Genomic DNA, 14390 nt, shown 5'->3' on the forward strand with positions numbered 1-14390 from the left:
CAGTGTTTTTTAACCCATCTCCCTAAGCACTCCGCCACAACCACTTAACAAAGGGGCTTTTCTACACTATGGTTCTGGTCTTACTGAAGGGTCATTTCCAATTGTTTGCTCAGACCAGCATTAGGGGAAATGGTGCCCTGGGCAAAGCTTGTACTTTGGCACTTCCCCATTGCCCCTGGATGATCCCCACTCCCCCTTTACCGCTAGCTCCTGCACTCCCAACCCTTGCACCTCCTTCTCCCCTAACTCTTGCCCCCACCTGTGCTGCCTTTGCCCTTAACTCCCTGTGCCACCAGCCATGACCCTCTCCTGCAGCCCCTTCAGATGGTTCCAGTGCTGGGGGCCCCGCACTTGTTCTCCATTTCCCTGGCCTTTGGCATCACTAGCCCCTGATTAGTGAGTAGGGTTCAGTGGTCCCCAAAATGTGGGGCATAACTCCTAGGGGGACACAGAGGAACCTTCATGGGGGCACCTCAGGGCCTGAGCCAGCCCCCATGGAGGGAGCACCACTCAGCCCAACTCTGTCCCAGCTCTTCCCCAACCCCATCCTCAGCCTGGGCCTCTGGCTCCCAGCTTGGCCTGGACTCCCTTACCCCTGTCTGCACCCCTCTCCCCAGCAAGCAACACCCCGCTCCCAGCCTCAGTTCTTGACTGTGGCTTCCGAGGGTCCACGGCCATGCATAAGGGGGCACAGTGTGAAATATTTGGGGACCACTGTTCTAGGATGATGTTCTCAATCACTTCTAGGCAGCCCAATAAAGGCTATTCCTCACCCACCTACCCCTCCATCAGGACTGGCTAGGTATGTTCTGCTGCTCTTCACTCATGCAGGAAGGATAATAACATTTCATTCCACTCAATCCTAAAGTGATTTGTAACCAGCCAACACCGGTCCTTTTAGGAAAGTGGCCCCATCATGCTGCATTGCTAGGCAGAGTAGGTATGTCTATACAAACACAGTCTGTTCCTGAAGTCTTTCCCCCAGCTCCTAACAAGATGTGAGGAGGAAGCTCAATCAGCCCCTGCTTCCGCTTAATATTTAAAAAGTCCATATTGTCCCTATCTCTGCTGGCCTTAGATTTCTCCTACTGTCTCTTTCTTGACCACTCAGATGAAATAGCCAAGTGGTTAAAGTGGTAGACTGTTAATCTATTGTTCTCTGTATGCATAGGTTCAAATCCTCTTCTTTTTGGATGCATTTAGTCTTCACCCCTCCTTTACAGACAACCATCTCCCCCTTTGCTACAATGACAAACCAAACAATGTTGCTTCTTGCAAACAAAAACCTTCTTAGAAACTCAGAACCCCCCCCCCCGATTTCAATAAAATGTCTAAATCCCAGATTTCTAAATAAATAAATAAATAAATAAAATCTCTAGTCCTGTATTTCTTAGTTTTTGTCTCTAAAGGTAACATCCTCATCATCTCCCCGAAACACCCTGGGAGCCGCCCAAATTATTAAAATACCCTCAACTCGAGCAAAGCCAGAACAGTGAACCAGAGCTAGTGTCTAGGCCAAGCTGTTCTGAAGGAGGCAACTCAAACTTTATCTCCCTGCTTCCCTTGGCAAGCTCTGACTGAGAAAACAAAATTCCCCAAACTGAACAATTTTGCTGAAAAACCAATACTAGTCTGTTTGGGGACTTTGGTTTGAAAGTATTATTATTATTCTCTTCTGATTTCTGAATCAGTTCAGTCTTTGTCCTCCAGGTGTGTTTCCAGCTGTTGAGTTGTGGGGAAGAGAGGCCAAGTCATGATGTCTCTTCCCCTCTTTCATAGTTTCATCTAACTTGCTAGGAAGCTCCTTTGCTACCATGTGAGTCAAGCAGTGTCCATTGTCTCTGTGCTATCTTGGAGAAGCCTGCATTGTACACGGTTCCTGGCATAGTCCTTGGGAGTGTGGATACCTTCAATGGGACAGCAGCGAGTTTGGCTCCTCCCTTGTCGCACCTGAAAGGCTGATGGGGGGCATTTCTCAACCTCATAACATATCTCAGTAATGCACAAGAGCAAAACTTCATAACTTCCCAACCAATGCGAGCACACACAGTCCAACAAAATATTAATGTTCAACAGATCAAGACTTTTGAAATGATACCTCACCAGGCAGACTTTGTACAAACCATGTCATCATTATATGAGAGTGGTGAATATGGGGCCTCCAGGTGCTGCTCTGAGCACAGTGTGCCACACCTGGGCTTCCATTCCAATGGAGACGTACCCTTGGAGTCCATCTCTCCTGGGATAAAGATGGCAGCAGGGCTGACCTGGGTCATCTGACTTGGGATCCTGGATGTAAAGCTGAGGAGCTAAAAACTGTGGTGCAGATATTTGTGTTCACAGTGAAGCCTGAATTCAGGAACCCTCGCCCCTCATGGGGCCTCAGTGGTTGGGCTCAAGCCCATATGTCTGCATTGTAATTTTCCAGCGGTTGGGAGGGAGTTTAGGAAGTGGAAATGGTAAAACCACATTGAGGGAACTGGACCACTGACCTATCAGCTCTCAACACCCAAACTTTCAGTCACTCTATTATCAATGCCTTTGAGTGTAATTTAAACAGTAGGTCCACCTAGCTCTGAATCTTGTCTTCTGACAGTAGCCAATACCAGGTGCCCCAAAAGCCACTCCCCCAGGCACTACTGGGAGTTGAACCCAGGATCTCCTGTTTACAAAACAGGCACGTTAACCAACTAAGCCATGGTGCCTGCTGCTATTTAATTCATACGTGCTCACCTCTGACTCTCTGATAAGTCCCACTGGGCCCTGACAAGCATTGCTTGTGTTTAGCTTCTGTAAAGCAGAGGAGCAGGTGAAGTTTTGCTCCCAAGGTGTGTGTGTGATTCTTTCGCCAGGTCTACGCTACAAAATTAGGTTGGTGTAATTACATTACTTAGGCTGGTAATGCAGTTACATCAACCTAATCCCAGTGTAGATAGCGACTCAGCTGTTAGAACTTTCTGGAGCTATGAAAGGGGAGGGGCCCAGCCTCTGTAGCAGGAATGCAGGGCAGGTGAGTTCACGGCAGACTTTATGGGATGCTGGTGGAGGCCAGTTATGGTGATATAATGACCAGCAGCATTTACACTGACAATTTGTCGCTTTAAGTTTGCTGCAAAAAGCTCTAGGCTTCTCGTCGAGGTGGTTTTATTTTGTCACCAAAACAGGGCAGTTTTGTCACCAGACGTGGCATTGCACTGTGTACACCAGCCACAAGCTGCCGACCGAGGGAGTGATGTGTGTTTTTCACACACCTGAGCAATATAATGATGATGAAGTAACTTTGTAGTGCAGACCTGGCCAAAGATTCACACACACACACGACTTGGAAGGAAAACGTCACCTGCTCCTCTGCTTTGCAGAATCCAAACACATGCAAAGCTTGTCAGGCCCTGGTGGGGAATGGCAGAGAGTCAGGTTTGAGCAGACAGTGTATTTTAGCCACAGGAAGATACTATAGCTTAGCTGGCTAAAGCAGTTGCCTTGTAAACAGGCGATCTTGGGTTCAACTCTCAATGATACCTTATTGAGTAACTCTTGGGGCACCTGGTATTGGCTACTGTCAGAGGACAAAACACAGAGCTAGATGGGCTTTTGGTCCAGCCCAGTATGGCTGTTCTTATGGTTTAAATTACACTCACAGGCACTGACAATAGAGTTACTGAAAGTTTGGGAGTTAAGAGCTGATAGGTCAGTGTTCCAAGCTCTTTGCAGATGACGCTATCCTTCCGGGACAGGGGCAGGTCTGGGCTCTCACACCAAATGGCACATTGTGGCTGACAGAATCTGCGGGCAGCCTATTTAGTTTCCAGTGAGGATTGAGTCCTGCTTTGTGCATCCTGTGTGAGAATGAAAATCTTAAACCGCCCTTTGAAATAACGAATGCAGCAGGACGTGTTCTTGTCCCTGCCCCAAAGCAGACAGACCAATGGAGAAATGCCATGAGTCCATGGAAATACTCCACTGCCATTTTATGTTTTTTGCTTGCTAAATTCTCTCCCAATCTTGTGAGGTCCAGAGCCCGGTATTGAGCCTGAGCCGAGATGTCTACTTTGCAAATTTACCACCCCACAGCCCAAGCCCCGGGAGCCTGAGCTGGCATGGGACAGCCAGGCGTGTTTCATTGCAGTGTGGACATAGCCTAGCCTTATGTCTACACTGCCATTAACACACCCAAGTCACTATTCTCAAACCCTGGGTCAGTTGATTCAGGCTTGTGGGGCTTGTGCTGCAGGGTTATAAAATTACAGTGTATACACTTGGGCTTGAGCCCACCCTCTGAGACCCCACGAGGGGTGAGGGTCTCCGAACCTGGGCTCCAGTCTAAGCCCCAGGAATCCAAATCAGATTATCCAGGCCAGCAAGGCCACAGGGATTTTATCACAGTATAGATGCACTCTCAGGGCATGTCTACATTGCAACATAAGCCCAGGGTTAGCAGAAGTCATGTCAGCAGCTCCAACACATAAGCATGTGGAAAAGACCCACCCCCTAAATAAGCTGGGCAGTGTCCTTCCCCCGACAGTTCATAAGTCCAACAACCAAAAGTCCTTTAACATGAACCATCCCCTCTCTGCACCCCACTCACAGCTGCTGTCCTTTGTCAGTGCAAGGCCAGAGGTGCCTCTGTACAGTTCACTTGCCATTCTGGGTGGAAAAGGGGGAAAATAAGAAGGCACCATACTCACTATGTTGCCTAGGGACTCATTCATCGCTCCACAGTCACCCTGTCCTAAAGTTGATCTAACACCTACATTTTAGTATTGGGACCCAGCCCACTTGACTTTGCAACCTCTGTCCACTGCCTAGCAAGTGCTATTGAATTGAGGGTGAGTCCCTCATTCGGGGTCTGCTGAGCACAGTTGTGCTGCCCTCCATTCACACAATAAGGATAACAACCCTTTATTTCTCCTGCCCCTATAACATGGAGACTGGGAATCCAACACCAGCCAAAAGTGATCATTTTGGCAAGCAACCCAAAATAGTTCCAACATACTGTAAACTCCACATGCAGACTCATACAGGAAACCTTGCAAGAAAATCTTCCTGAGGGGGTCTGAAGCTCCTGCTGCTGGAGGGAAGGAGGGAGCTGTGGGTTGGGACTGAGGAGCAGTGTGAGGAGGCAGGGCCTGTGGGTTGGGATTGAGGGGCACTGGGAATAGGAGGGGGCTGTGGGTAGGGACAGAGGAGAAGGGTGAAGAGGAGTAGGCTCTGGTTGGGAGTGCGGAGCAGTGTGCATAGGAGGGACTGAAGGTTGGGACTGAGGGGCACTGGGAAAAGAGGGGACATGGGTTTGGGCTGAAGAGCATCCTCATTTGGGGATTCAGCAGGACAGGGGAAGGCAGCAGATGATTCTAATTTCTTAGGGATATTCTGTGTGTGTGTGTGTGTGTGTGTGTGTGTGTGCGCGCGTGCAGGGAAGGAACATGCTATATGCCCAGAGGCCTTTCTTCTTCCAGGCTGCAAGGACAAAGGGGCTGTCAGGAAGTTGCCCCTTCAAAGCCACACACAAAAAGGCCCTTCTGAGGAAAGGGAAAATCCTGAAGAGAAATAGTACCATCAAAGAGGACTCCAGAAAGACAGTTTTAAGATCTTGGGGAGTAGTTTATCTCCTGACCAGTAATTTGAATCCTGGATCCTCAGATTAAAAGTCTGATGTTCTACCAACTGAGCTAGCCAAGCTCACAACAGACAAGAACAACTTGGTGCAGAGGAAAAGCTAGTGAAAAAAACAAGAGCAAGAAACAATAGGGGAAACTTGCTGCTCTCTCTGGCCTGGTCAACACTACTAGTTTATATTGAATTTGGCAGCATTAAATCACATTAACCCTGCACCAGTCCACACAACAAAGCCCTTTATATCGATATAAAGGGCTCTTAATACCGATATCTGAACTCCTCCCAGACGAGGGGAGTAGTGCTGAAATTGGTATTGCCATGTTGGATTAGGGTTAGCGTGCCTGCAATTCCACGGTATTGGCCTCCAGGCACTATCCCACAGTGCACCATTGTGACCACTCTGGACAGCAATCTGAACTCGGATGCACTGGCCAGGTAGACAGGAATAGCCCCACGAACTTTTGAACTTCATTTCCAGTTTGCCCAGCGTGGAGCGCCGATCAGCACAGGTGACCATGCAGTCCCAGAATCCAAAAAAAGCTCCATTGTGGACCGTACGGGACATAGTGAAGCTAAGGCTTTTTCTCAGCTCATTTCACCACCCTCTATCCTGCTGGGGTTGAGTTTATCACAGGATGTTACCCAAAATTGGGCCCGCTAGTAAGCGTAGGGAGGACTAATGACCCTCCAGAGTTTGGCAGAAAGCAGCAGGTTCATTATACTGACTGTCACACTCACACTTGCATACTCATGCTCCCAGGACAGGCACAGCATTGGAGATGTCAGGATTCTGCAAGGGAACTGTCCCACAGCGCAGCTATGGACTGTGCGATGAAGGTAAGTACTTCGTGAGGCACAATGAAATACAACACAGAGAACCACTGGCCAGGCGGTCGGGCAAAGGGCATTCACTGGAGGTACAAGCTTGTGAGTTACTCCTGAGCACATGGTCCCTTCCTCTTTTAAGGACCTGCACCAAATGGTCTGTGACTAGAGATGACTTGGCTGCATCTGGTTGGTCACACTCCACCTTGGGCAGTGGTCCATGCTCTGGTTATGCAAGTGCTGCCTAATTAGAGTCCCAGACACCTTGTCTACCTGGAAGTTCTTCTGCTCTTTAACCAGCCCATTCATCCCTCGAGTAGTCCAGGAGGGCAGCGGGAGGGGTAAAGCCACTTCACAGGCATTCAGCGAGGGAGAGGAGACAAAAGTGGGAGCAGGGGAAGTATAACAGACATTTTGAGCATAGAAATCACTGCTGCTCCTACAACAGCAGGGACAGGCTATTAGGAGCTGGGAAAAATTAAGCCATTATGCTTCTGCCTGGTTTCGAACTGAGGGACCTTTTGCATGTTAGGCAAATGTGATAACCACTACACTACAGAAACTCTGTTGCAGAGGTCTGCCTGTCCCTTCATAAGAACATAAGAATTGCCAGACTGGGTCAGACCAAAGGTTCATCCAACCCCGCATCCTATCTGCCAACAGTGGCCAATGCCAGGTGCTCCAGAGGGACTGCACCTAACACCTCCACCCTCAGGACAAAGAGAGGCTTAGGGATCCCATTCCTTACCCATCCTGGCTAATAGCCATTCATGGACTTAACCTCCATTAATTTATCTGCAAAAAGAAATAGGAGTACTTGTGACACCTTAGAAACTAATAAATTTTATTTGAGCATAAGCTTTCCTGAATGCATGCAGTGGAAAATACAGTAGGAAGGGATAGATATAGAGAAGATATAGATATATATACGTAGAGAACATGAAAAAAGGGTGTTGCCATACACACTATAATGAGAGTGATCAGTTAAGGAGAGCTTATTATCAGCAGGAGAAAAACACCCTTTTGTAGTGATAGGATGATCCATTTCCAACAGTTGACAAGAAGGTGTGAGTAACAGTAGGGGCAAATAAACATGGGGAAATAGTTTGACTTTGTGTAATGACCCATCCGCTCCCAGTCTTTATTCAAGCCTAATTTAATGGTGTCCAGTTTGCAAATTAATTCCAATTCAGCAGTCTCTTGTTGGAGTCTGTTTTTGAAGTTTTTTTCTTGTAATATTGCGAACTTTTATGTTTGTAATCGAGTGACCAGGGAGACTGACGTGTTCTCCAACTGGCTTTTGAATGTTATAATTCTTGACATCTGATTTGTGTCCATTTATTCTTCTATGCAGACACTGTCTGGTTTGGCCAATGAAGGAAGGGGCTGGATTCAATGGTTCCTTCCAGTTCTAGGAGAGAGGGTACTTCCATTATCTTTCTTTTTTTTCTTACTGCACATCAGACCCAGGACTTGCACCCAGCAGTTCTTGGGGCCGTGGGACAGAACTGAACTTCGCTGGCAGCAGTGAGGGAGATTGGTTGGGAATGAGCTGTCTGGGGAATATTTTAATCTTTATCTAATTTTCAGAGGATTAAATCAATGCAGCTTCCACTTCTCCATCTCTCCCAAGGAAATAACGTTTCTGTGCAAAGTACCCAAACCTTTTAACAATAAGAAGTGAAATGAAATGGCCACATGATGGCAACAGAATCTAAGAAATTGGTTAGGTCTCTGGGGTGCCATATATACTCCTGTACTTTTTGAGGATACAGATTAACATAGCTGCTTCTCTGAAACCTAAGAGATGAGAAGCCATGTTCTTGTTCAATGTGCATTGAAGCTGAAAGGGAGAGGTTTTCCTCTTTGATTTTGAGGCCCCTACTTTAATCTACTAGACACCCCTTTCCTCCCACAGCCAGGAATAGAACCCCACAGTCATGCTAGTAGCAACCTCTGACCCTTACCTATGAAGGAGGAATGCTGAAACCCCTGTGCTGTCCCATCAGGTCCTTGCCTGTACTGCCATTGAAACCCAATGGGGTTTCCTTGGGCAGTTTTGACACTCTCAGAAAGGGTGCAATTTTAGGAGCAGGTTCCAAATAGTGCAATTAACCAGACAGAAAGGGCAGCAGGTGTCAGTGTAGGAGCCATTGAAATAACTCTGCACTTACTTAGATGCAGACATAACAAGCTCTGATGGTTGGTAAACTTACAGAGACTCTGCTCCTGCTCATGAACTAGCAGCCCATGACCTCTAAACTGCTGCCATTTGGATGCATCTGAAAGTTAAAGGAAGCAATGATCTGTGTTAAAGGACGGCTGCCATTTATTAGAGCCCCAATTGATACCATGTGCGCAAAGAGAGGTTTGAATGTGTTACAGGGAGTTTGGGAAATCTTGGTTATTTTAGTTTTGTAACAGGCTCCTGTCCACCTCCAGTAGAGTTTTCATGTCCCAATGGCAACTTACTTTCCAAATGTCATACAGACTAGTCCATTCCTCCCAAGTGGATGTGGTTCTTGTTCTTCTGCACATTGTTGCCCATGGAGGCCAAGGACCTGCAAATGAGTTTCATGTGCCTTTGTTTAATTGACAAAAACAAGCCTAGACACTTAGAGGATTGGAAGTGATTTCAGCAGAGGAACATGTTTGTTAGGTTTTTATGCATTTGCATAGGAAAGCATGAAGTGTGTCCATTCATTTCAGGGACCCCTATTTAGTGGAGCTTCTGAACATACTGGAAATGGAATTATTTTTAATGAAGGAGGAGGTTTGTAAGGGGTACTTGGGTTTGAACCAAGGACTACTTGATTTACAGCCAAACACTGTACCACTGAGCTATACTCCCCTGACATTTGCCAAGGCAAGTCAGTGATCTTAAGGATTTTGAAGGATGGGCTCAGCCTCAGAGAGCTCCTTTTCTATTCCCAGACCACAGGGCTTTTAAAAATGGGGTTTGATTAAACTTTATATATACATGTAGACACCACAGCTTGCACATTACACCAGCATAGCTTCCCCCACTGACATAGCTACCGCCTCTGAGGGAGATGGGTTAACTACACAGACGGGACAGCTCTCTCCCCTCCACTTAGAGCATCTTCAATTATGTTAATCACTCTGGCTTAATAAACAAGCTGCTCTCTATTGATGCATGCACTTGTCAATAAAAAGCTTTTGATGAAACCTTGCTGGTGTTGCCTGTCTGTCTCGCGGTCAGACAACAAACTTTGCCGTCTGGGTTAGAGTTCCTTGCATTCCTTAGTGGAAAACACTGAGAAGCAGCAGCATACCTCACAAGTGCTGGAAAAAGTGAGATAAGGAAGAGGCTGCATCCCTGGTATAGTACCAACTGTGCGGTGTTAGGAACAGTTCCTTTGAAGAACTGATAAGAAATCCCAGCCTCCCTGTTTTTCACTCCTTGGTTCAGTTCTCTGTCTGTTTTAACTCCCCTATATTCCTAACTTTTGGTGCTTGCTAAGACATTGTTAATCACCTAATGCTGTAAAACAAGTATACTAAAAGTGTCTAGTTTCTAGTTGTTAAAAGAAGGGGGTGGGTTGCTCCTGTAAATAATTTATGATGCGACAGAACTGTCTATATAGGCTTATACTAAGATGTAAAGAGCAGGCTGGTTCTCTCTGGAGATGAGCTGCTCTCTATAGATGCGTGCACTTGTCAATAAAGAGCTTTTGATCGGACCTTGTTGGTGTTGCCTGTCTCTCTCGTGGTCAGAAAACGAACTTTGCCATCTGGGTTAGAGTCCCTGACAGGAATTACCCAAAAAACCTGTTAGCCTGACTTTAGTCAGGTTGGCATACCTGGTTTTGTCTGCAATATCTTTATTCAGGTCTAACAATTATTTATAAATAGGTGGGAAATAACCTCCTGAATGGACAGGAACCAATTTATCAAATATTGCTGTGGTTACATTCAATATGGGTAACACTGCTCTACAGCCAAATGCTTCTGAAATAAATGTAGTCCAACTTTACTAATTCTGGGTCACTGAAAACGAAAATGATGCTTAAAATTGTTGATTGGCTCTAGTTTTCAAGATATGCTATTGGGTCAGTATATACGACCCTTGACTTGGGAATGGTCGGAGGATAAGTGAGTTATAAAGGGAAGGGATCTCAGTTTAAACCAGAAATGACTAAAATACATCTTTGACTGGATCTATGACTAAATCTATGACTGGGTTTGGACAGTACTTGCTTTTTAGGCAAAACAATGAATGATGCAATCTGAAGCTGGTATTGTGTCATACATGATATGAATTGCATCATGTTATTCCTAGAAGTCATGGAGGATGCAATCATAATGAAGCTTACATCACTCTACTGAACAAATTGCCCTATATCAGCTCTCGAAATCATACAGTGTCGTGCTCTCTTATTGTCAGTGTCTGATTTTGCAAAGGGACACATTTCTGTTTAGCCAAAGTGAGCAGAGATGCCTCGTACTTGTGTGAACAGTGCAGATAACTTCTGCTATGTTTGTGGTGAAGTGACTTTTGCATCACAAAAGCGCAGTCTAACCACTCTGGTTAAGAAAGCCTATCACCTTTCTTTTGGCTGCAAAATTGGAGATCAGGACAAGAGGTGGGCCTCACACATATGCTGCAACACTTGTGCAACAAATCTTGGCCAGTGATTGAACAGGAAAAGGAAAATTATGCCTTTTGCAGTGCCAATGATTTGGAGAGAGCCAACAGATCATACCAGCAATTGTTACTTCTGCATGGTGCCTCCAGTTGGGAAAGGTGTGTCAAAGAAGAAAAAGTGGACTGTGTATTGTCCAAACCTTCCATCAGCTATACGCCCAGTACCCCACGGAGAAGGACTGCCGGTTCCTGATGCACCAGAATCCTTCTCACTTGAGTCAGATGAGGAAAAGGAAGAGGATGAAACTTCTGGTCCTGAACCATCAATATCACAGGACCCACATTTTCTCCCATCCTCCTCCTCTGAACCACACCTCATAACACAAGGTGAACTGAATGACCTTGTTAGGGATTTGGAACTACCCAAGAGTAAGGCAGAGCTGTTGGGCTCCAGTACTACAGCAGTGGAATCTCCTGGCAGGCTATCAGGGCAAATGGAGCCCATCAATGCTTGCAAACTATTGCTGGACAGTGACAAGAGATGCTCCATTTAATGAATACAAGAGACAAGCCAAGAAGCGCCGAGTAGACATTGAATAGGACTAAACTATGTACAGAATAGTTTTTTGCCTTTTGTTTCATAATAAATTTTATGTTTATAACACTTTTGCTGATTTTTAAAGTGTTACATAAACAGGACAGGTGAAATATTATCATGGAAAGCAACCATAAACACATGAAAAGACAGGTTTACAATTTAAGATTAAAATTCTACTATCTTCACAATATACATAGACATAAAATGTAAAAACTTAAATATCTTAGAAACAGTAGCCAATCAGTTGTTTTAATTGTCATATTTGAATTCAGCACATCAAAAAACATAATAATATCATTTTATCTCTGAAGCAGACGACTTCTCAAAAATTGTAGACCAATGTAACTGGTCATATTGGGCTGGATTAGTAGGAGCATTGCAAGCAGATTGAGGGACGTGATTATTCCCCTCTGTTCAGCACTGGTGAGGCCACATCTGGAGCATTGCATCCTGTTTTCACACTCCCTCTCCCCACTACAGAAACAAATTGGAGAGAGTCTAGGGGAGGGCAATGAAAAATAATTAGGGGGAAGAGGACTTAGGAGAAGAGGCTGAGGGCAGGGCCATTAATGGGGTGGCAGGTGGGGCAATTTGTCCCAGGCCCTGCAGGGGCTCCCATGAGAATATAGTATTCTATATTATTGCAACTTTTTTTATGGAAGAGGCCCCTGAAAATGTTTTACCCCAGGCCCCCTGAATCCTGTGGGCAGCCCTGCCCAGACCATGGTGCTGTTTCCCCACTTCACTCCCTTCCCTCAGTCTCCTCCCTTTGAGGCCCTACCTGTGCTCTTCCTTCACTCCCATTTGTCCACTTCCCACCCCTGCTCTTCCTCTTTGGCTGAGGCCTGCTGGTCCACCTTTCGCTCGCTCCTCTCCTCCCCCAAGGCCTCCTCGCACCTCTCCACCCCCCTACCCCAAGGTCTGCCTGCTGCCCACACCTCTCTGCCCCCTCCCCTGAGACTCACCTTGCCCATCACCACTACCTCTATGCCCCCTCCCCTGAGACCCGCCCTCCTCATTGCCCACAGCTCTCTGCCCCCTCCCCTGAGACCCGCCCTGCCCACACCTCTCTGAGCCCTCCCTTGAGACCCTCGTGCCCACCACTTCTCTGCCTCCCCCCCGAGACTCACCCTACCCATTGCCCGCACCTCTCTGCCTCCTCCTGAGACCCAACTCTGCCACCACCCACACATCCCTGCCCCTCCCCTGATACCCACCTTGCCCATCGCTCACAACTCTCTGCCTCCTCCCCTAAGACCAGCCCTGCCCAACACTTGCACCTCTCTACCCCTCCCCTGAGACCCACCCTGTCCACCTCTTTCTTGGTCATCTTGTTGTTATTCCTTGAACATCAAGGATGAATAAAAAAGCTGAGTTTACTCCAGGTGAGGAAAGACAGGAGCCACCAACCCCCTGGCAAAGCTCAGTGCCCCAGAGAAAACCTGCCCCCTGCTATTGCAATCACTGATATACTGGGGATATGAAGGGAAAGGGATCTGTCTGAATGATCTAGGCAGGAAATGGACAACAATCTACAGCCCCATCATTAACCACAAAAACACTCTCCTCATGTTCCAGCCAGAAGGGAAGGGAGCAGGAATTCTTGCTGTTCAGCCATGGACACACTTACACAACGGCACAGCAGTGTGTGCGTTGTTGAAGATGGTCTGAGGAAACAACTGGAAACTGATCACTCAGTGAGAACAGAACTAGAGTGTAGTGAGAGCAACACATTGTGGAAGAAGGAAAAGAATTGACAAGGATTTGTAGGGGATCTTAATGCATGTCAGTCTGTTAGCAAGAGTTAGGCCAGCTGTAACCCTAATGACGTGAGATTTGTAGAAGCAAGGATTGTGTGAGGTGAGTAGGAAAGAACTGAGTGAGAAGTTATCACGACCTTGCACTGATAATCAAATACATAGACTGGCACCCAGAAGTGAGGAAAATAAGATAGCAGGATAGCCCATGTATAAACAAAATGCAGCTGTTGCTCATTATTATCTGTATAATTGCTTGTTATTGTCTGTAACAAAGGAATAAATCCTTGCTGTAATTGTTTACCTGTTGAGAGACCTGTCCGGGACAGGGGCGACCCAGTGTCCTAGGGCACTCCCTCCCTCTACTGCAATTGCTGGAGAAATAATAAAGTATTTGATTTTGCTGCACCCAAACAAAAAGAGAGAACTGCATTTTCTCTAACAGCATCAAACAAGTAGTTGTGCCGAGTGGTTAAAGTGGTGGACTAGAAATCTGTGCGGTCTCCCTGTGCAGGTTCAAATCCTGCTAACTATGGAGGAAGTTGTGGTTCTTTAATTTCAACGGAGCTAGGTCTTGTCTCACTCTTAAGCTATGTCTACATGAAAGGTTAATGTGGCCTGAGTTAAAGTGTTTTAATTGAACAGTTGTTGCATGTCCACCCTATGCCCCTGTGTCACCAGAGCACATCCATGCTGGCATCTCTTGGATTGCCATGGAGAGCAGTGCACTGTGGGTAGCTATCCCACTGTGCAACTGGCTCCAGGGTGCTTTGGGAAGGGTTTGCAATGCCTCACGGGCTGGTACAGCTTCACATGATGCAGGTCTCTATCCCATTGTTCCATGGGCATCCTACTAGATTGCCAGCTACTTTTCAACTGCAATGTGCAAGGTGGGGTAGAGAGCTTGTGTTGGCGGGGGGGGGGGAGAGACAGGAAATTTAGAGGGCCATGGCCCCACCTCTCTTTACTGGCTGTTAGGACAAAT

The 14390-nt window shown here is 46.6% G+C and overlaps 1 non-coding gene across 1 annotated transcript; it reads right to left on the reverse strand.

The window, feature by feature from the left end:
- Window positions 1-2631: 2631 nt before the first annotated feature.
- On the reverse strand, window positions 2632-2705 carry TRNAT-UGU (transfer RNA threonine (anticodon UGU)). Its single transcript has one exon. It is a non-coding gene; the product is annotated as a tRNA-Thr (tRNA).
- Window positions 2706-14390: the final 11685 nt, after the last annotated feature.

The sequence above is a fragment of the Gopherus flavomarginatus genome, chromosome 3 (assembly GCF_025201925.1).
Source record: "Gopherus flavomarginatus isolate rGopFla2 chromosome 3, rGopFla2.mat.asm, whole genome shotgun sequence".
In the NCBI taxonomy this organism is placed as follows: Eukaryota; Metazoa; Chordata; order Testudines; family Testudinidae; genus Gopherus; species Gopherus flavomarginatus.